Source organism: Castor canadensis, chromosome 1, assembly GCF_047511655.1.
Source record: "Castor canadensis chromosome 1, mCasCan1.hap1v2, whole genome shotgun sequence".
Classification (NCBI taxonomy): domain Eukaryota; kingdom Metazoa; phylum Chordata; class Mammalia; order Rodentia; family Castoridae; genus Castor; species Castor canadensis.
In genome coordinates this window covers 134,812,584-134,834,536 of record NC_133386.1, presented here as the reverse complement: position 1 = coordinate 134,834,536, position 21,953 = coordinate 134,812,584, and positions in this window count along the sequence as shown.

Genomic DNA, 21,953 nt, shown 5'->3' with positions numbered 1-21,953 from the left:
CCAGCAATACAAAAAAAAAAGAACACTAGTTAGCTGCTTCATTGCCTTTCGCCCTTTGGCTTTCTAATATTCTTGAAAAATGAATTCTTGAATTAAATATTTACCTCATCTATTTTCATTCTTATTGATGAATTTTTATTTATAAATAATTATCAATGAATTAAGATATATTGGCATCCCATATTTTCTGGCCAAATCAGTTTCTAACATTTCTTTATTTTTAAATTTTATCTATATGATCTGGAATTGAAGTTTTAATTTTGTCTGTGATATAAAGGATATATTAGAAATATTTATTTTCTAAGTAATTTTTGTTGTTTGAACTTTTATAATACTGAATAACAATATTAAACCAATACGGTTTCATGAGTCAATTATTTTTGAAATTTATATTAAGATTGTTTGCATAAAATTATGCATGATTTTTTTTCTAAAAGCTTTCTTAATGTTGAAAGCACAAGTTCTCTATTTCAACAGTTAAATGAAATTATGCAAAAATTAACTCTCAACTAATATATTAAATATTTAAATTGTGTTATATTTCTCCACTTTCTTATTTCAAGATTTTGCCTTTTTCATTATTGATGACATATGAAAGTATTGTGATTTTATTGGCTTTTGTATTTCTGTTGTCTGCAATGTATATTTGTTTATATCACTATTTGTTCTTAATTGTAATTAGAAATAAGAATTTAACAAAATTTTATATTTGACCTTTTGGATTCACCTCTGACATTGTAAATGCCTATGTCATTTCATAGATTCATAACTTCTTTCCACATTTCTAGTGATTTTTATATCAATCACCTTTACCTTCCATTCACTTATTCCCATAATTTAGAAAATTTATTGTGTCAGTTTGTGTTGCAAAAATTCTCATTAGAATATGTAATGTTGTAAACAGCATTTAAGTAGAAAAAATTCTTAAATTCATTAAATTAAGATTACTTTATCTTCTTTTTCTTGTAGACCAATACGTATCTTTGCGGTATTTTAAAAGGGTATCTTCTAAAAGCAGTATGAGAAATTATGGGTTTTGCCCCATAATTTCAAAATTACATCACTGCTTGCTCTATTTAGTATAAGATGCTGTCTCAAATAATTTAAATTGTAATACTGTGGTTCAGGTTGCCATGTTAAAATACTGTATAGGATGAATGCAATATAGTATTTAAAAAGAATGCAATTCACAATGGCAAAATATGCATTGTCTTTTGCTTCTACAAATATCAATTAGTAGATAATAGTAACATTATTTTGTTCATTACTATGATGTTCAGACAGTTTGCAAGTGTTTTGCATAAAATTAATATTTTCATGTTAAATCATGTTGGAGTTTTGTGCTTCCATATGCTTTTTTCAATTTATTTTTAATTCTGTAAATAATGTCATGGAGACTTTGATGAATATTCTACTGATTCTGTAGATTACTTTCAATGCTACAGTCATTTTCAAAATATGAACACTGGTGGTCCATGAAGATAGGAGGTTTTCCCATTTACTAGGGTCTTATTCAGATTCTTTTATTAGATTTTTATGATTTTCACTGTAAAAGTAGTTTTATTCCACAATATATTTTGAGCTTATTGTGAGTGGGATGGCTGTCCTGATTTACTTTGTAACAAGTTTGTTATTGATATATAGAAAAACTATTCATCCCTGTATTTTAATTTTGCATCCTATACTTTGCTGGAAATTTTGATCCAATGTATCAGCTTCTGTTGGAGCCTTTTGTGTTCTTTAAGTATAGGGTCATATCATCTTAAAATAGGTATAATATGAGACCTGAAAAGGGGTTATTTCATCTTATATCACTGAAATCCACATAATTAGTTGGGAATATTTTGAAAACTTGCATTCCAAAATATTAGAAAAGTTAAAAGAAATTGATTATTTCAGGCACATATGACCTACTAAAATTAAACAAAGATGATATCAAGCTTACATATATCCATAATAAGCAGTTAGCTTATAGAAGTAGTTATCTCCCCCTTATAAGAAGCTCAGGACCACACAGACTGATTCAGAGCAAAATACTAAAAGATTTTTAATTAAGATCTAAAAACAATGCATCTCAAACTATTGCATAATATAGAAAGGGAAGGGCACTTCCAAACTCTTTCTATTTATCCAATATTATCCTGATACCAAAAGTGGATAAGGACACAACTGCTGCAATTATCATGACTACAACAGAAACCTACATGTGCTTCCATGCACATGTGTATGGCAACCCACATTAGTTCATCTCTACCAGACCTCGTCACTTTTTCCTGGTCCCCTTCCCATAGTGGCTCAGGCCACAACAAGGTTAGTACCTTGCTCTGCTACAGTGACCACATCAAACACATTCAAGGTTTAGTTTTCTTTTCCTTTTCCTAGTCCTGTTCATGTCCAGTCCTCTGTTCTGTTCCACTGGTCTTCATATTTGTTTTTCTGCCAATATTATTTATTGCTATAGCTCTGTAGTATGGTTTGAAATCAGGTATTGTAATATCTCCAGCATTGCTCTTTTTGCTCAGTATTCCCTCAGCTGTTTATATGCTTTTATGTGTACAAATGAACTGTATGGTAGATTTTTCAATCTCTGCGATGAATGTCATTGGGATTTTGATGTGAATTGCATTGAACATATGGATTGCTTATTGGTAGTATAGCCATTTTCAGTATGTTGATTCTGCCAATCCATGAGCATGGGAGATCTTTCCACTTTCTGTTGTCTTTTCGCTGATGCCTTTCTTCAGTGATTTGTAGTTTTCCTTGTAGAGTTCATTTACATTCTTTGTTAAGTTTATTCCAAGGTATTTGATTCCTTTTCAAGGCTATTGTAAATGGAATTGTTTTCCTACATTATTTCTCAAAGTTGTTCATTGTTGATGTTCAGAAAGGCTACTGATTTTGTAAGTTGATTTTGTATCTTCCTACATTGCTAAAGCTGTTTATGGTGTCTAGGAGTTTTTGGGCAGAGTTTTTTCAGTCTTTGAAGTATAGGATCATGTTGTCTACAAACAGAGACAATTTGACTATTTCTTTACCTACTTGTATTCCTTTTCCTTGCCTTATTGCTCTGGCTAAGAATTCCAGGACAATGTTGAGTAAGAGTGGGGAAAGTAGGCATTTTTGTCTTGTTCCTTACTTTAGTGGAAATGGTTTCAGCTTTTCCCCATTAAGTATGATGTTGGCTATATAACCTTTACAATGTTGAGGTACATTCCTAATTTTCTTAGAGCTTTTATAAAGAAGTGATGTTGAATCTTATCAAAGACTTTTTCTGAATATATTGAGATGATCGAGTGGTTTTTCTCTTTGATTCTATTAAAGTCCTCTACTACAATTATTGATTTGCACAGGTTGGACCATACCTGCATCCCTGAGATTAAGCCAAATTGGTCATTATGAATGATTTTTCTGATGTGTTGTTGGATTCAGTTTTCCATTATTTGAGGATTTTTGCATCAATGTTCATTAAGGATATTGACCTGTAGTGTTCCTTTTTGGATGTGTTCTTATCTGGTTTGGGGGTCAGTGTAATACTGACTTCATAGAATGAGTTAGGCAGTGTACCTTCCCTTTCTATTTCATGGAAAAGTTCAGAGAGTGATGGTATTAGTTTATCTTTATAAGTCTGGTAGAATTCACCTGACAATTCTATGAAAATGATGTATTCTAGTATTGGAGACAAATTTAAAAATACAAAAATTTATGAGAAGAAACACTGTGACAGTTATTCATAGTTTGGTGCAGGTTCTTTGTAAATAATTGTGAGTGTATAAGTAAACATACTTATACAAATGGAATTTCTATAGTTTCCTGTGCAGAAATTTCTGCATTTAGTTAAAACTGTAACATTTGGTCATTTCTTTGTTAATGAAAGCTGTGAGATGGTTGTTTTCTCTGTATATAGCCAAATTTATGAGTTTCACTTGTCTTTTCTTTGGACCTAAAACACAGTAAATTTAACAACTTAAATATCTTTATGCAGTGAGACCATTTATGTGTATTCTGAGGAAACATGAAAACACATTAATTCCATCAATATCATGAACTTCAGGCTCAAATGAGAAAACTGCTGGTATAGCAAGTCTTGGTAAACTGGTGTATTGCTTTTCATCTGATTTATTTTGCTTTCTAATATTCTTAAAAGAGAATTCATGAATTATATATCTGATTCCTTTAGCATTCTAATATTTTGAAAAATGAACTCTTGAATTAAATATTTGCCTTGCATTTATATATTCTTGATGGTGAAAAATTTATGACAATGAAGATATAATGGCATCCTAAAATCCTTACCAAGGCAAGTCATGAAATTTTATTTTGAAATTTAATCTATATATTCTAGAACACAAGTTAAAGTCATGTCAAAGTGCTGTATAAGATTTGAAAAGTATGCAAAGCACCATGGAAAAATGAATTCAGTTTTCTTTCCAAAAATAAAATTTCTCTCAACCCCATCATACCACAAGTTGTTATTCCTTTACCATGTTCTCTTTTATTGTAATGTAATACTGTTTCTATATATTTCAGATGATTTACCCTAAATCACACTGTCTTATACAGCAGCTGTAGATAATATTTGACAACAGCATACATTGTCAATAACGATTACTTTTGATTGGTTTATGCTTTCTTTAGTACAAAAAGAAACCAGTTTCTTCATGGCAGATAATATTATGGAAAATGACATACGAGAATAGTGATGAGTAGTAGAGGCTCAAGGATAATTTGAATCCAAATGTGAGATTATTCTTGCTAGTGGAGTGATCGATCATGAACAAGTTATGTAATTTGTTTGTGCTCCAGTTTACTCATGTAAAATATAGCTACTAAGTATTCTTATTGAAGCCTTGATTCAACTTTTGGGAAATATTTGTTGTTCATAGAGTTATCTAATCATGAGCAAAAACACACAAAACAAAAGGCACATGCAAAATATGTAAAATTTAAGATGGTAAGAACCACTTTGAAATAGAAATGAACTATGAGAGAAAGATGTGGAATGGTGAGCAATGGTCTCATTAAGAAAAGAACAAAATCAATATGAATTTATTTGCATGGAGTTTCGGAACGGAAGAATATGGAAAAATTCTAGGCAGTTAGAGGACTAGCATTTGCTGGAAGGAGCTAGAAGTTCATGCAGTAACAACTAAGTGAGCAAGACAGATAAAAAGAGATAAGTTCATAAACATATTAAACAGTTTTTCAAGGGGAGTGGAGGAAGTGAGGTAGTTAAGGGAATATAATAGAGGTGTTAATTTGTTTAAGGTACACTGCATGCATCTATGGAATAATCAAAATGAACCCTTTTACTATTAATGTATGGTAGATATTTTTTAAGTGAGTACATAGATGCAAGGACTGAGAAAAATGTTTTCTACTAGTTGACAATTACAAAGGTTTGGACTTTTCCTTCTGGTAACAAAACGCCTTGTAGATTTTGTGATTAAAATGTTCAGTCTAGTATTTATCCATATCACTCTACAAAACAGTAAAGATAAAACTTTATTGTTAGGCTCTATGCTTTAAACTTCTTCCTTTTGAGTCAATTTCAATGTGTTTCATGAGAAGAATAAAGATAAACCACACAAGAGCTAGATGATTGTAGCAGTAAGTTTAAACACAAAAGTAATTGCTCCTTGGTCTAGGATGGTAACAGATAAAGGTATGAAGCAGACTCCAAATTTATTCTATGAAGAGAATCAGCTTATGCTGTTGGAATAGACATAAAATCTATAAGATATAAAGAAAATTCTAAGAAAATTCTTAAGCCTTTGCTGAAAAAAAAAACATTTTGTGCCTATAATATCCAACCGTCAGGAAAGTTGTTAAACCTAAAATATGTTACTTATATCTAAAATCCTTGCATAATAAATATCGTGATAAAGTGAAAAATAGTTTACTACTGCTGTCTACCATTCTGTCAGCATAAATTGAAGACACTGTTACCCTGATACCAAAAGTGGGTGAAAACACAACTACCAGAATTTCCATGACTACAATAACAACCTATAGACCAATTTCCCTGATGAAAATAAATGGGCAAATATGCAATAAGGTACTTGAAAAATGAATTCAACAAACCTTTAGAATGATCATAACCATGTTTGAGTTTGGTGCATTCTAGGGATTCAATAATGTTTAAATATACACAAATCAATATAGGTAATACTGCACATAAGTGGAATGAAAGATAAAGCTCATATGATCATCTCAATAGATGTGGAAATTGTTTGACACAATTCAACAGCTATGATGAAAGCTATGAGGAAATTTGTATTAGAAGGAGCGCAACTGAACCATATATAGTCTCTCTATCCCAGACCTTTACTGATATTATACAAATGCAAATAACTGAAGTAATTTCTTAAGAATAAGGAATGCAAAAAGGGTTTCCACTCTTTCCAGTCTTATTCAATGTAGTGTTTGAGTTCTTAGTTAGAGCAATAAGAGAAGGAAAAGCAATTTTAGTGACATAAATAGGAAAAGAAAAATTTTAATTATCTTTGTTTTCAAGTGATAATTACAAATTTATTAGCAAAAGATTGTTATAATATATATCCTTTTAATATTTGTGGGACCATAGTGGCATCTCTTCTTTGATTACTGATTTTGATAACTTTTGCATTCCCTCTTCTCTTTGGAAACCCTGGAATATAAAATGAAATTTTAATATATTCATTTTAATACATATCCATTATATCTTTTATTATAAGACATTTACAGTGTTGTAGATTGAATTTCATTCTTCCAATATTTGTGGTATACTTATCGTAAATTTTATTTTTAGTTACAGTTTCAACCTCAAATGCTGTTATATAATTTTGGTTTAATCATTTATTTTTAAAGTAATTAAAATTTCTAAAATTTATTATATTTTCTCCATTTTCACATTTTTTTGTTCCTCCTTTGTTTGCATAGATCTTTTTTCCTTCTGTTACTCTTCTCCCAATGCTTGGAAATTAATTAACGCACAGCCATAATGTCTTTAACTTAACCTTTGCATTGTTTTGCATATGCTTATATGTAAGTGTACTTGTGTACTTAATATTCCTGAAAAAGTCTTTATCATGTCTTGATCTATTTGATGGATATTTAAAATATTTGAATAGATATTAAATATTGTTTAGTACTTATCTTCACTACTAAATAATAATCACCAGTAATCTCAGTAATGGGATATTTTCTCATTGTATCTTCTATAATCCTTATGACATTTTTTGTATGTAATATCTATCTTCTTCTAAATACCTTCACAGTTTTCTAGTTATCTTTGTTTTCAACATTGAGATTCATATAATGAACTGAAATTTTTCCAGTCTCGGAATATGCATTTAATTATATTTTACCCTTTTATTTCTGAGATGGGTTGTTGCCATGTTACCCAGGACTGTATTAAATTCTTGGGTCAAGAGATATCCCCAATATCACCTCCAAAGTACTTTAGACTTCAGTCATATGCCCTTGTGTAAATAACCACTGGTATTTGATTATAAATTCACAGCAAGTTATTTTTATTAAATATGAACTTGATATATTGTATACAGAAACAATTTACACATGGAACTTTGTTTATAGGTTAATTATTCAGAGTAGTGAGTTTATGATATTTTCACAAATGCATACATTTGTTCATTTCCTCCCTCATTACCCTCTCTTTTTCTCCCCTTCATACACTTCATATTCTCTAATAGCTTCCCTCCTACTTTCATGTCATATTGTTTTATAATATTCCATTTAAATACCTCCCTAAATCTGACTTATTTTACCTAATATTATGATCTGTAGTTCCTTTTTGAATTTCATATAGTTTAATTTGTAGTTCACATGTTCTTCCTAATCTGTATTGACTCTCCTGCTGAGCCTGTTGGGAGAGTTGTCTGTTCTTTGTGAATGTGTTCGTGTATATTCATATTTATTTCCAGTATTTGAATGCACAGTTTTTTGTAGACTTAATGATGTTTCTGGCATATTCATGTGTGTTTTTACCTTCATCCCTGTAACACTTTCAAGTAATTATCAATGGTTTTATTTAAAAATTAACAGGAATATTTGTATTTGCACAAGTTGTATTTTTTAGTCATTGCCATAAGCATTTGTATGACCTAGAAGAGAAGAATTTTAGGTGAGAGGTGTTTTTTTTTTTTTTTTTGGCTTTCCCTTTTTGGTGCTGGGATCGATCCCAGGGCCTCACACATGTGAGGCAAGCACTGTACCACCAAGCTACATCCCAGCCCAAAAGAAGACTTTTAGAATAATGTTTAATTTCATTTCAGGAGTATGCTTTTTCAACTACATGTAGGTGACTTTTACAATTGCTCAAAATGTAGCTGAGTTGTTTCTATACATTTATGTAAAGCCCACACACTCTCACATCGTTTGTCTATTTTCTAAAGTTAAGTGATTCATGTGTTTTATATCCTTTTCAAGGACTCTTCTCTTAATTTCAGATTATTTGGATATATGCAAGCTCAGCACTGGATTAGTCTCACAGAAAGTTATTACAGTTTACATTTTGAGAAATTTTTTAAATGATGTGAAGAATGATTGTTTGCAGTTTTTGTATCCTGTGTGCAAATGCATGATCTACAATCCCTTATGTCTTATCCATTGATTTTAAATATCTCCATAATTATTAACAGTAAAATATCTCTACTTTGCACCTAGAAAATACAATGGAACTTGAAAATAAGTACAGATATACCTGGTCTTATTGTCTCTGTTCTTGTTCTGAAAAATTCTATGCTTCATTTAAAGTTATTAGCATATCTTCTTTGTAAAAAAAGATTTCATTTTCATACATGCAGCCAGAAACAGGATCCAGAGGAAAAAAAGAAAATGGATGACCAATTCTTGATCTCAAGACAACAATGATAAATTACACTAAGGAACCCAGAAATGCTCACAAAAACAACATTAAAGAAAAAATCTTGCAAAGAATCACATGTGGCTGCATGGGCCTATTTCTGGGTCCTCTCTTTTTTTCTTTTGGTCTGCATATCAGGTTTTATGCCAGTACCATGCTGTTGAACTTATTGGACTCTGTAGTATAATTTTAAATCGATTTTTATGATACCTCCAGCACTGCTAGTTTTACTCAGGAATGCTTTGGATAATTGGAGTTTTGGGGGCTTCCAAATGAATTTTGGGGTTTTTTCTTGCTTCAGTGAAAAATGTCATGGGGATTTTGGTAGGTATTCCATTGACTTTGTAGATTGCTTTCAGTAGTGTAACCATTTTTACAATGGCAATTCTGATGATACTTGAACTTAGGAGGTCTTACCATTTTCTAATTTCTTCTTCAATCTTTTTTCTACAGTGAGTTTATTTCTCAGATAGGTTTATTCCTAGGTATTTTTTGAGGGTGTAGTGAATGGGATGACCATCCTACTTTCTTTCTAAATGTATTCATTATCAATATGTAGAAAACCTATTGATTTTAATATTTCGATTTTGTTTCCTCCACTTTGCTGAAAGTGTTGAGCAGATGTAAGAACTTTTGTTGAAGTTTTTAGTGTTGTGTAAATATAGTGTCAAATTGTCTTAATGTAGATATAACTTGAGAGATATAAAAGAAATATTTCATCTTTTGCCAATAAAATCCAGATGATTATTTGGGGATATCTTGAAAACTTCAATTCCAAACAACTTAGAAAAAATGGATAACTTTAAGCAAATTTCACCCACTAAAAGTGAGCTGAGTATATAAACCCTAAATAGATGTATAATGAGCAGTGAATTTGCAGCATTAATAAAGAATATCCCCACAGTGAAAATCTCAGGACCAGAGAGATTCACAGATAAATTCTAAGAGACTTTTAAGTAAGATGAAACAGTAATATATCACAAATGATCGCATAGTACAGAAAGGGAATTGTAGTTCTAAACTCTTTCTATGAAGCCAATATTACCCTAATACCAAAAGTTGATAAGGACAGAACTACCACAATTACCGTGACTACAACAAAAACCTATTGACCAATTTCCCTGATGAACATAGACAGAAAAGAACTCAATAAATTGCTTGCACAATGAATTAATCAAACCACTAAAATGATCATAAACCATGATCAAATTTGCTGGATTCTAGGGATTTCAGGATGTTTATCTGTATGTAAGTAGAATGAAGGATAAAGATCACATGATTATCTCAATAGATGAAGAAAAGGCATTTAACAAAATTCAACAACACACATGATGAAAGCCCTGAAGAAATTATAATAGAAACAGAATACCTAAACCAAATATAAGCTATCTATGTTAAACAAATCACCAACATTATACCTAATGCAGAAAACATGAAAATCATTTCCTATGAATAAGTAATTAAAAAAGGGTGCCCACTTTTTCCAGTCTTACTCAATATAGTGCTTGAGTTCTTTTTTAGACCAGTAAGGCAAGGAAGAGAAATTTTAGTGATAAAATGTATGCACATATGGATAAATGAATAAAGAAAGATCAGTTAGAGTTGGATCAACATGGGTCATAACACATGGGTACATGAAAGCAATAGCAGGAATCTTTCTGTATAGCTATCCTTAGCTCAACTAGCAAAAACACGCTTTGTCTTTCTTATTATGCTTATGTCTTTTCTTCAACAAAATCAGTGATAAGGGCAGAATAGGACCTGCCTGGAACTGAGTGGGGGAAGGGGGGAAGGTTGGGGGAGGGGGACAGGGTGGAGAAATGACCCAAACAATGTATGCACATGTGAATAAATGAACAAAATAAGTAGATAAATAAAAGAAAGAGAGAACGAAAAGAAAAAAAGAAATAGGAAAAAGATTTCAAATTGTTTGTAGGTAATAATTACAAATTTATTAGGAAAAGATTGTTATATTTTCTTTTAATGTTTGTGAGGTCCATACTGGCATTCCTTCATTGATTGGTGATATTAATAATTTTGGTAGTTTCTCTTCTTTTTGGTGTACTTGAACTATAACATGCTGGTTTAATGCATTAAAGTATACATATTCAATGTAACTTTTAGTATAAGAATGGTGGTGTAAATCCAATTCTACTGTTTCAATATTTGTGCTATTCCTGTCATAAATTTTACATTTTGATACAGATTGAACCTCCAATGCTTTAATATAGTTTTCCATTAGTTAGTTATTTTTAAAGGAATTAAAATTTCTAAAATTTGTTATATTTATCTTCATTTTCACATTTTTCTTGTTCTTTCTTTGCATAGATCTATGTTTCCTTCTGCTACCATACTCCCTATTCTTGGAAAATAATTGGAGCACAGCCATGATGGTTATAAATTATTTCAACATTAGTTTGCGTATACATGATTGTGTGTTCGTGTGTTTAACTAATTTTCCCAAAAAAGACTTTATCCTGTCTTGATCTATTTTTAAGATAATTTAGATATTTAAATGGATATTAAAATATGTTAATAGTTGTGTTTTACTACTTTAAATATTAATCACTAATAATTCCAGTAATTGACAGTTTCTCATTGCATCTGCTATAATCCCTATGCCATTTTCTTTTGTATGTGATTTTCCTTTCCCTCTAAATGACTTCACAGTTTTCTACTTAATTTAGTTTATCACCATTGAGATTTATCAGTTGAGCTTCATTTTTTATCCAGTTTCATAGGAGTAATTTCATTATTTTTAATGTTTTATATCTAATATTGGCTGTTCTCTTGTTTCCAAGAACTGTATTAAATTCTTAGGATTAAGAGAAACCCCAATCATGACCGACTGTCATGCTCTTTATTTATAAATAGACAGAGGAAGTTATTATATACAGAAACAATTTTAATACAGAATAATATGTTTAGTCATGATATTTTAATATGTGCATACATTTGGTTTATGTGCTCCGTCATTACCCTCTCTTGTCATACCTTCATATACTTCTGATTTTCTAAAGTTTTCTTCCACTTTCATGTCATCTTGTTTTACAAGATTCTGCTTATAAAGAACAGAAATTATACTTTCCTAAATCTGCCTTATTTCACCTAAAATGAAGATATCCACTTCCTGATGGCATTTCACATTTGTCCTTCTTAGGTCTTATATTTTTGGATCAATGGTTTGATTCATTTCTTGTTTTAAAGACGTGCCGACCATTATATCACCAAAAATGTATCTTAATATTTCCTTCTTTGTGTATTAGACTGCTGAATGTTGTGGCCATTTTCTTGCAGATTGAATTATCACTTTTTTATCATTCTATTAAATTAGTACCTATCAATTTACTTTCAAGGTGAAGTCCACATATTCTTTCCTAATCTGAATTGACATTACTCACGAGCCCATTGAAGGATTTCTTTGTTTCTGGTTTCTGAATGTGTTTATATGTATTCCTGTTTATTTCCAGTATTTGAATGGATATATTTGTAGATTCCATGATGTTTCTGGCATATCCATGCATGTTGCTTACCATCTGTCTTATAACATTTCTCAAGTATTTATCAATGACTTTATTTAAAAGCTACATGACAATGTATATATATATATATATATATATATATATATATATATATATATATATATATACAAGTTGAGTTTCTTAGTCATTTCTGTAAAGAATGGTATGATGTGGCAGAGAAGATTTTGACACTAAATGACACTAAATGTTCACTCTTCCACTTCAGGAGTCTTATTTTTCAACTACTTATAGTTGACTTTAACAATTCCTTAAAATGTAGGTGAGTTGTTTTTACATACTGTATGATGGCTACACATTCTAACATGTGTTTGTCTATTTTCTAAAGTGAAATGATTCATGTGGTCTATTTTCAGGGACTCTTCTCTTTTCTTGGATTTCAAATTATTTGGGTATATACATGGTCAGCACTCCATTAAGCACACAGAAAACTAGCACATTTTAGATTTTATAATTTTTAAAATTAGTGTGAGTGTTAAATGGGATTCAGTTTTGGTAGCCTATATAGAAATGCATGTTCTATAATCTCTTAAATTTCGCCCATTGTTATCATTTTATATATCTCCATCATTCCAAACAGTAAAGTATCTCTATTCTGCACTTTAAAAATGTAATAGAACCTGAAAATGAGAACAGATCTTCCTAATCTCATCCTCTCTGCTCTTATTCTGCTAAATACTTTGCTTCATTTAAAAGTTATTAGCATATATTAAGTTTAAAAGGGATTTCAATGTTGTATTTCCATACATGCATATATTGTGATTGATCAGATGACCCCCACCATTACACGATCTTTTCACCCATCCCCATCTCTTTCCTTTATTTAACATTTTAGTAGATTTCACTATGATATTTTAATACATACATGTAATGTACATGATCATATCCATCCTTCATCACCTGCTTTTTCTATCCTTCCTTACATTTTTCATTATTTTTTCTCTTTCTCCCTCCCTGTCTCTCTCTCTCTCTCTCTTTGGTTAAGTCAAATAGATGTAGCCCAGGCTTTATATTTTAATTTTTTTACATGCTGATATTCTGTGAATGACTTTTTTTTCTTTCTTTCTTTTATTTAATGTTTTTTGCATTTACTTACATATGTATACATTGTTGAGGCCTGATAACCCCTCATCCCATTCTCCGCCACCCAACAGCTTCTGGGCAGAACCTGTTCCATCCTCTTCTCCAATTTTGTTGAAGAGAAAACATAGGAGATAATAAGAAAGACATAGCAGTTTTGCTAGTATGAGATAAGATAGCTATGCAGGGAGATTCCTAGCATTGCTTCTATGCACTTGTATATTGAAACCCACATTGCTTCATTGCTGCCAGACCCCTCCACTACTTTGTGTTCACCTTTCCATAGTGGTCTCTGCCAGTTTAAGATTACTTTATTCACACCTCTACAGTGAGCATACCAACCACAGTTCAGTTCTAGGTTTCCTTCACATTTCTTATTCATCTGGTGTGCATTCTACCCTTAGTGTGTGACCAATGTCCAATAATATTACTCCATTTGTTTTAGGTCTATAATCCCCGTATGAGGGAGAGTATGCAATTTTTGGCCTTTTGAGCCTGGCTAAGATGATGTTCTCCAGTTCCACCCATTTACTTGCAAATGACAAAATTTCATTCTTCTTTGGCCAAGTAAAATTCCATTGTGTATAAGTACATTTTCTGAGTCTGTTTCTCAGAAGTGGGGCATTTTGGCTGTTTCCATAGCTTGGCTATTATGAATAGTGCTGCAATAAACATGGGTGGGCAGGTGCCTTTGTAATAACTTGAGTCATATTCTTTGGGTATATCCCTAGGAGTGGTATTGCTGGATTATATGGCAGATCTATGTTTAGTTTTTTAAGAAGGCGCCATATGATTCTAAAGTAGTAGTACCACCTTACATTTCCACCAGCAGTGTATGAGGGTTCCTTTTTCCCCACATCCAAGCCAAGATTTGTTGTTGGTGGTGTTCTTGATGTTAGATATTCTAACAGGAGTGTGGTAGAATCTTAGTGTGGTTTTGAGTTGCATTTTCTTTATGGCCCGGGTTGGTGAGAATGTTTTTCTTTTCTTTTTTTTTTTTTTGCCATTTGGTGAAAAAGTTCTGTTTAGTTCATTTTGGGTCTTTGAGGTATAGGATCATGTAATCTGCAAATAGAGATACTTTGACAGTTTCTTTACTTATTTGTATTCCTTTTATTTCTTTTTCTTGCCTTATTGCTCTGCTTAGGAATTCCAGGAATATGTGGAGTAGGAATCGGGAGAGTGGGCATCCTTGTCTCATTCCTGACTTTAGGGAAAATGGTTTCAGTTTTCCCCCATTAAGTATGATGTTGGCTGTAGGTTTATCATATATAGCCTTTATAATGTTGATATACATTCCTTTTATTCCTAGTTTTCTAAAAGCTTTTATCATAAGTGGCCTTTTATCTTACCAAAAGCTTTTTCTGCATCTATTGAAATGATCAAGCTTTTTTTGTCTTCTACTAATGTGTTGCATTACATTTATTGATTTGCATATATTTAAACATACCTGCATCCCTGGGATGAAGCAGACTTGGTCACGTTGAATAATCTTTCTGATATGTTCTTGGATTCAATTTGCTATTATTTTATTGAGGATTTTTGCATCAATGTTCATTAAGAAAATTGGCCTGTAGTTTTCCTTTTTGGATTTTGATTTGGCTGAAAATCAGTCAGGTCCTGGACTTTTTTGGGGGGGAGACTCTTTACTGCTGCTTCAATCTTATTATGTATTATAGATCGGTTTAGGAGTTTAATATCCTCTTTGTTCACTTTTGGATGGTCATAAGTATCTAGAAATTTGTCCCGTACTTCACAATTTTTCAATTTACTGGAATATAAGTTCTCAAAGTAGTCTCTGATGATTATGTAGATTTAATTTTTCTGACTTGGTTTGAGGAAGATGTCTCCTCATTTTGATGTCCCCACTTGGGGAGGACAAATTTTAATCTCTTAATTTTCACAGGGGTGAAAGGTGCAGAAAAAATAAGGATTTGAGAATATTATAGAGACTTTTCTTTGAGCCCCTTAATTTCAAAATTTTCAGAAAGCCAAGGTCACAGACTCTGATGCATTATGTTCCTGAACTCCAAAATTTTAAATCTGATGATTTAGCTACAGTTTCAAAAAGATTATAATCTTAAATGGTGACTGTGAAAAAGTAAGTTGAATTAGTAGATAAGTAGCAAGTAATCTGAAAGAGAGGGAAGAACTTTAAAAGTATATTGAAATCATGTAGCCTTGAGTTTCAAATCTACATCCCACAAAAATAAATAGTAAATAAAGACAGAAAACAAAAAGAATATTGAATGAACAGAAGGGAAAACATCTAAGCCCATTGAAACATTTAAGCACCTTGAACAATCTAAGCAATTCAGTAATGTAACTCATTCACAGACTCATCATTTTTTAAGTAAATATTTTCTTCAGTAAATCATATGTCTAAAGTAAATTTCATACCCAGCTCATAAAATTATAAGGCTTCATGGATACATTATCTTGTCAGCACTGTGATAGGTCTAAATGGAAATCATGTACTGAAAAAAATAATAGCAACAGTCAAGTAATAAGAAAAATAGGTCACAAGAAGACAACCGAAGTCAAATGACTATTATTTTATTTATTGGTGAATTTGCAGTTTGAACTCAAGGTCTCACACTTTCTAGGTAGAAGCTCTACCATGTGAGCCACTACACTAGCCCTTTTTTGTATTCAGTTTTTTTCATGATAGGGTCTTGAAAACTATGTGACTGGGTTAGCTTTGAACCATGATCCTCCTGATTTTTGCCTCCTGGGGTGACTAGGATTACAGGTGTGAGACACCAGCGCCTGGAAGATTTATTCTGAAGGAAAGTAGAACTGAGCTGAGATATGTAGAATCAAGTGTTATTAACCTGATTGATTAATAATTTCATTACTTTATGTTGACAGGAACAAATAGCACATGATTGAAAGTGACAATCCTCATTATTTGGCTTCAGTCATTCTGGGATTAAAAGGAGAATACTGGAATTTTATTACAGATTACCAGGACATCCATTCCTATTGAGTTTGTTTAAAATATTAATCAGACATTTTTATGTGTAAATGAAATTATCTTAGTTCCCTTTGCCCATATTCTCCTTTATAAGTTAATGATTATTTTTGATAATTTAAAGCAGCAAAAAAAAAAAAGTCAATTAACTGGAGAAGATTTGAAAATCTGAAATATGATCCTAGAAAGCTGCACAATTTTTTTCATGAGAAAAGCATTCAAAAATATTTTAGGTAGATTATTCCTTTCCTCCACAAAACTCTCCATAAATATAAAAATAAAAGATAAATTTTTAGGTGCTGTGGCATTGAAGAGCTTGGTTTAAGAAAATAAAATCTTGTATGCAATGAAAGTGTTTTGTCAGAAAATTGGATTTTGGGGAATGGGCCCAGCACTGATGTTTGAACTCAAGGCCTTGAGGTTGTTAGGCAAGTACTCTACCACTTAAACAATCCCTCCAGGTGTTTTGCTTTAATTATTTTATGATAGGATCTCCAGCGTTTGCTTTGGCCATGATCAAGTACCTCCACATCAACCATAGTTGGGATAGCAGGCATAAGCCACCATACCCAGGTAACTTTTTGAAATAGAATCTTACCAACATTTTTTTTAAATCTGGGCTGGACTCAGACCAAAATCCTTTGATATCTACCCTCTGAGGAGCTGGAATTATAGACATATTTCACCACTCTTAGCTGAGTTTTTTAAAAATGTACTTTGAGTTTACATTCTTCTGATGAATATTTACTTGTTCTGATAAAGATGTGTGGCTACTCTTTTGCATAATGAATCTGAATAATTTAGATATTGAAGTACTAGAAATTATTGTTTTGAATATCAATCCCACATGTTTTGAGTTAATTCTTAAAGGAAATAAATTTGATTGATATGGTTGATGCAATTTTTCCTGTATAGATACAAAAATATCTCCCTTTCCAGAGGTAGAGTTCCATCAATTGACAAGTCAATGTCTCATCTTAATATCTCTTTATGTAAAGAAATTTCGGAACAAAAATAAATATAGAGAATAAATACTGCAAAAGAATGTATAAATTTAACCAAAATGTGATTTTTTTTCTATTTTCTGGGTCTTCTTCAATGGGCATACACTTTGTGGAATGATAACAAGTGCAAGGCCATTCCTTACAGAGAGACTACAAAGACAGAATAGGAAATGAGTAAGGACTTGTAATATATGAGCAAGGATCATACCATAAAGTAGGCTAGCTGTTTAGATGTTGGAGCAGCATTAGGTTATTATCTATATTATATTTTTAATTTATTGGATCTTTGGATATACTTTCAATAAACATTACTATATACTATCAACTAAAATTTTTAGAGTTTTAGAATAGAGCTAATTAATTTCTGTTATTGGACAGTGGAAAGCAAATGCTTTATAATGGGAGAAAAATCTACAGTTTTAAGTCAAAGAGGTATAAAGAATGTACAAATGACTAGTTTGATTAATTATTTGAGGATAAATTAGGTAATTTCAGCAATATTTCATAGGAGAGGGATTAAAGAATGAGGAATTAAATTTATACTGGAACATAACCAATGTGGGATATTTCAAGCCATAGAATCTTGAGGAAATCATTTCAGACTCAGTTCATGAAGAAGATGTCATGTAAAGATCACCATCACCAACAGCATTACATGTGTACAAATAATTAAATAATATAGATGAATTTAAACATAGTCAAAGACATATGAATGAAAAAATATGATGATAATTCTAGAATGTTATATTGGAAGGCAGATACTGCATTATTTGGAAATAGTTTTGGAATATTAGCACTATTATGTAGAGTTAAGATTATTTTCTCTGCTTTCTGACAAAATGAATTTATTTGCAACTTAATTTTTAGGTCTACTCAAATTTAAAAATGTACATTATTTGTAAACCAATTTCTCTCAGATAATTTTTTCATTGCCTCTTTTTACATCTTATTCCTCAAACCATAGGTAATAGGGTTAAACATGGAAATCACAGTGGTGTAAAATGTTTACATTAACACATCATGTTCGAAGGCATAATTGGAACTTGGTCTTAGATACATGAAGAGGATTGTTCCATGATAAAAGGACACTCTTGTTAGGTAAAAACCACAAGTAGAGAACACTTTTCACCTCTCTTCAGCAGAATTAATATTCAAAATGGCCAAAAGAATGAAACCATAGGAGATTAAGATAATCACAATAGTGACTACCTCAATAGAGTCCACACAATAGAAAAATAGAAGCTGGTTCATGCTAGTCTCAGAATGAGAAATAACAAGTAGTGGAGGTATATCACAGAATACATGTCTAATTTCATTAGATCCATAGAAGGACAGGCTAAATGTAGCTACTGTGTGTATAATAGCATGTAAAATGCCACCAACATAGGAAGCAAAGATGAGTGGCACATAGACTCTGGGTGACATGCTCACTGAATACAGAAGTGGTTTGTAAATGGTTACATAGCAGTCATAAGCCTTTGCAGCCAAAGGAAAACTTTCTGTGGTCCCAAATGTCACAAAGAGAAACATTTGTGTTAAACATCCACCATATGGAATGGACTTATTTGTTGCCAGGAAATTGACCAACATTTTTGGATTGACATCTGTAGAATAGTAGGAATCTAAAAATGACAAACACTGAGAAAATAGTACACTGGGTTGTGGAGTTGAGAATCCACTATTACCAGTACAACCAGTCCTAAATTCCCTATCACATTCTGCTAGAAATAGTAAAATAAGATGGCTTATAATTCATAATCATCTGTGAAGCCTGACAGTATAAACATGTAGACTTCAGTCACATTGATTGTATTAATTCTGTGTAAATCCAAATCTGATAATATTCTTGGCATTTCAGTTGTTATTTGTATGCTCTAAAGGAAATACCCATGAAATAGTATATGACAATTATATCCTCATGTAATTGTCATGATTTGGTAAGGGATAATGAAATCCTTGCCATTGATAGGATTGACTTTGATAAACATCAGTCCAACATGATTCAGTATTCTTTTTAAGTGAATTGAAAATTTTTATCTTCAGTTGTTAGCTAAACTTGTCATGTTAAAATAATCTGTCAATTAAATTGGTCTAATATCAAGTTTTAGTTTATCTTCTTTGTGTTTCATTTTTTTTTAATCATGCTGGAGATTGATCCTCAGGACTTCAACATGTAAAACAAAACTTGTATCACTGAGTTACAACCCTAGCCATATTTTTCAGTAGATCTTCTGTCAAATTTCTTCACCTGCTTTCATATTATCTTGTCTTCATACTCACAGAGACTGAGGACTCATACTAGGTTTCATATAAAACACAGAATAATTTTCTGCAGTGTGTCCATTTTTAAAATAAGAGCAAACATACTTAACATTGTCATGTTGGTTTAAGTTTAACTGTGGAAATCAATGAGAAAATTATTAAATAAATATTACTTGTTAACTCAAAATAAGATAGAATATATTTACTTTTCAATTTCTCCCTATGGACATGCTTTCTGTCCAAACTGTCCAAAATTCTTTCATGGGAAAATTATCCCATTGCATTAGTACTTTTAAAGTACTGGGGTGAACAGATGATCTTCAAATAGGTGAACTTTGTTTGCATAGAAATAAGTCAATGTTACTTTTGAATTTTATGGAGTTTTTGTTCTGTTTTTACACTTTTCATTCTTGAAACAAATACCACCAATTATTCATTTCTGGCCTTGGGTAGTTTTTTTTTTACTGGTATTTAAAATTTTTAATTTAATATTAATTCCAGATGTCAGAATTTATATTCTGATTATGTGTGCAGAGACCTCAAGTATATTTTATTCATTTATGTCATAAATAATAATCAATATGTTAAACTATTATCAATCTCATGAAGTATTCACAACTTCTATAAATAAAATATCACGCAAAAAGTACTAATACAATTTTCACAGAAGCTATTGCTAAAGAACAAAAAAAAACCATGTAAGCTACAAATGTGCAACAACAAAAAAGTTGAAGAATATTCAATATATGTACAGAATGATTTGTGATTGAAATGCAAATATAAGATCCACCAAAATGTGCACAAGTTTTCAGAATGAGGACTGGGTTTGTAGGTCAATGTTAAAGTACTTGCCTTGTATTTGTGAAGCCATGGGTTCAATCTGAAGCAATGAATCCCCCCACCAAAGAAAACAACAAATTTCAGCATGTCGCCTTTTATTTTTCATTCATCATATTATATAGCAAACTGCATTTAAAGGATAGAAATATCTGCTGTTCAATGGGCTTGCCTGGAAGCAGACATGAATGAATGATTAATATTAGATGTGAAATATACTAACAATATTTTAGTATGGCATATTTCATATTGTCATACTGAAATTTCCATCTGTCAAGAGGATATTGGGAGAGACAGTAAAAACGTGTTCTTAGCAGAGGAGGGCACATTTTTCCCCAAGATCCTGTGGAAGATTTTTCCAGTATAGGATCAATATCTTCAAGAATGTGAGATTTGCAAGCAAACAAACAAAATGCTTAATTAGTTCTTGGAGAATTCTAGAGATGTAAATTAAAATAAATTGTAATTCCTTAGTACATTGAGAAAATGTACTAAATACTTCTAAACACACACAAAATAATAATTTCTATACCAGTTTTAGTGGTAGATTAATGAAATAGCTATTGAAACATCAATTGACAGTATATTTATATATGTATCTTTATGCATTCATGTATTAACTGAATATCACAAATAGTATACACGTTTAAAAATTTCCTCATTCTCTTTCTTCCTCCTCTTTGGTACATATATATATTTTTTCTATAGTGAAGAACAGGACAGGAATTAGGCATATAGAAATAAATGAAAATAGAAAAAATGCAAGCATGTTTTAGAAAAATACTGGTGGGTGATCCACTAATGGATTTCTTTTCAAAACATGTAAGAAAAAATTGGCATATATACACAGGAAAAATTTCTCTTAAATCTCTAATTGTTAATTCCTTAACAAATTTGACAGAAGAAAGTATGGGACATACATAAAATTATACTGAGAATATAAACTCCTGCAATCTCAAATTTAGCACTTAATGAGGGTGTGAGCTTGGAAAAAGTATTTAACTTTTAAAGCAAGAGAACAAATGAGATTGACCAAAATTCTCAGTGATGTATCAATCATATGAATAAGATATCATTACTGCAAGCTCTTACTCATGAAATACATTAAGTTTATTTTATTAAATTAATATTTTAAAGATTTATGAAAGATAAAAACATGTGACACATCACTTCCAATTTTACTAAGCTACAACCTAAGTAAATAAGAATGTGTGACATCAACTTTTCAACTTGCCTTGAACAATTTATACTGAACAAAAAAGCTATTTCTTTTTTAAGTTAAATATATGGTTTTATATGACAGTTAATAATACAGTGAAATTTAATAAGATTAGACTTATTGAAGCCTGTTATTTTCTAGTGTATTAGACTGAAAGTACACCCACATCAGTGCA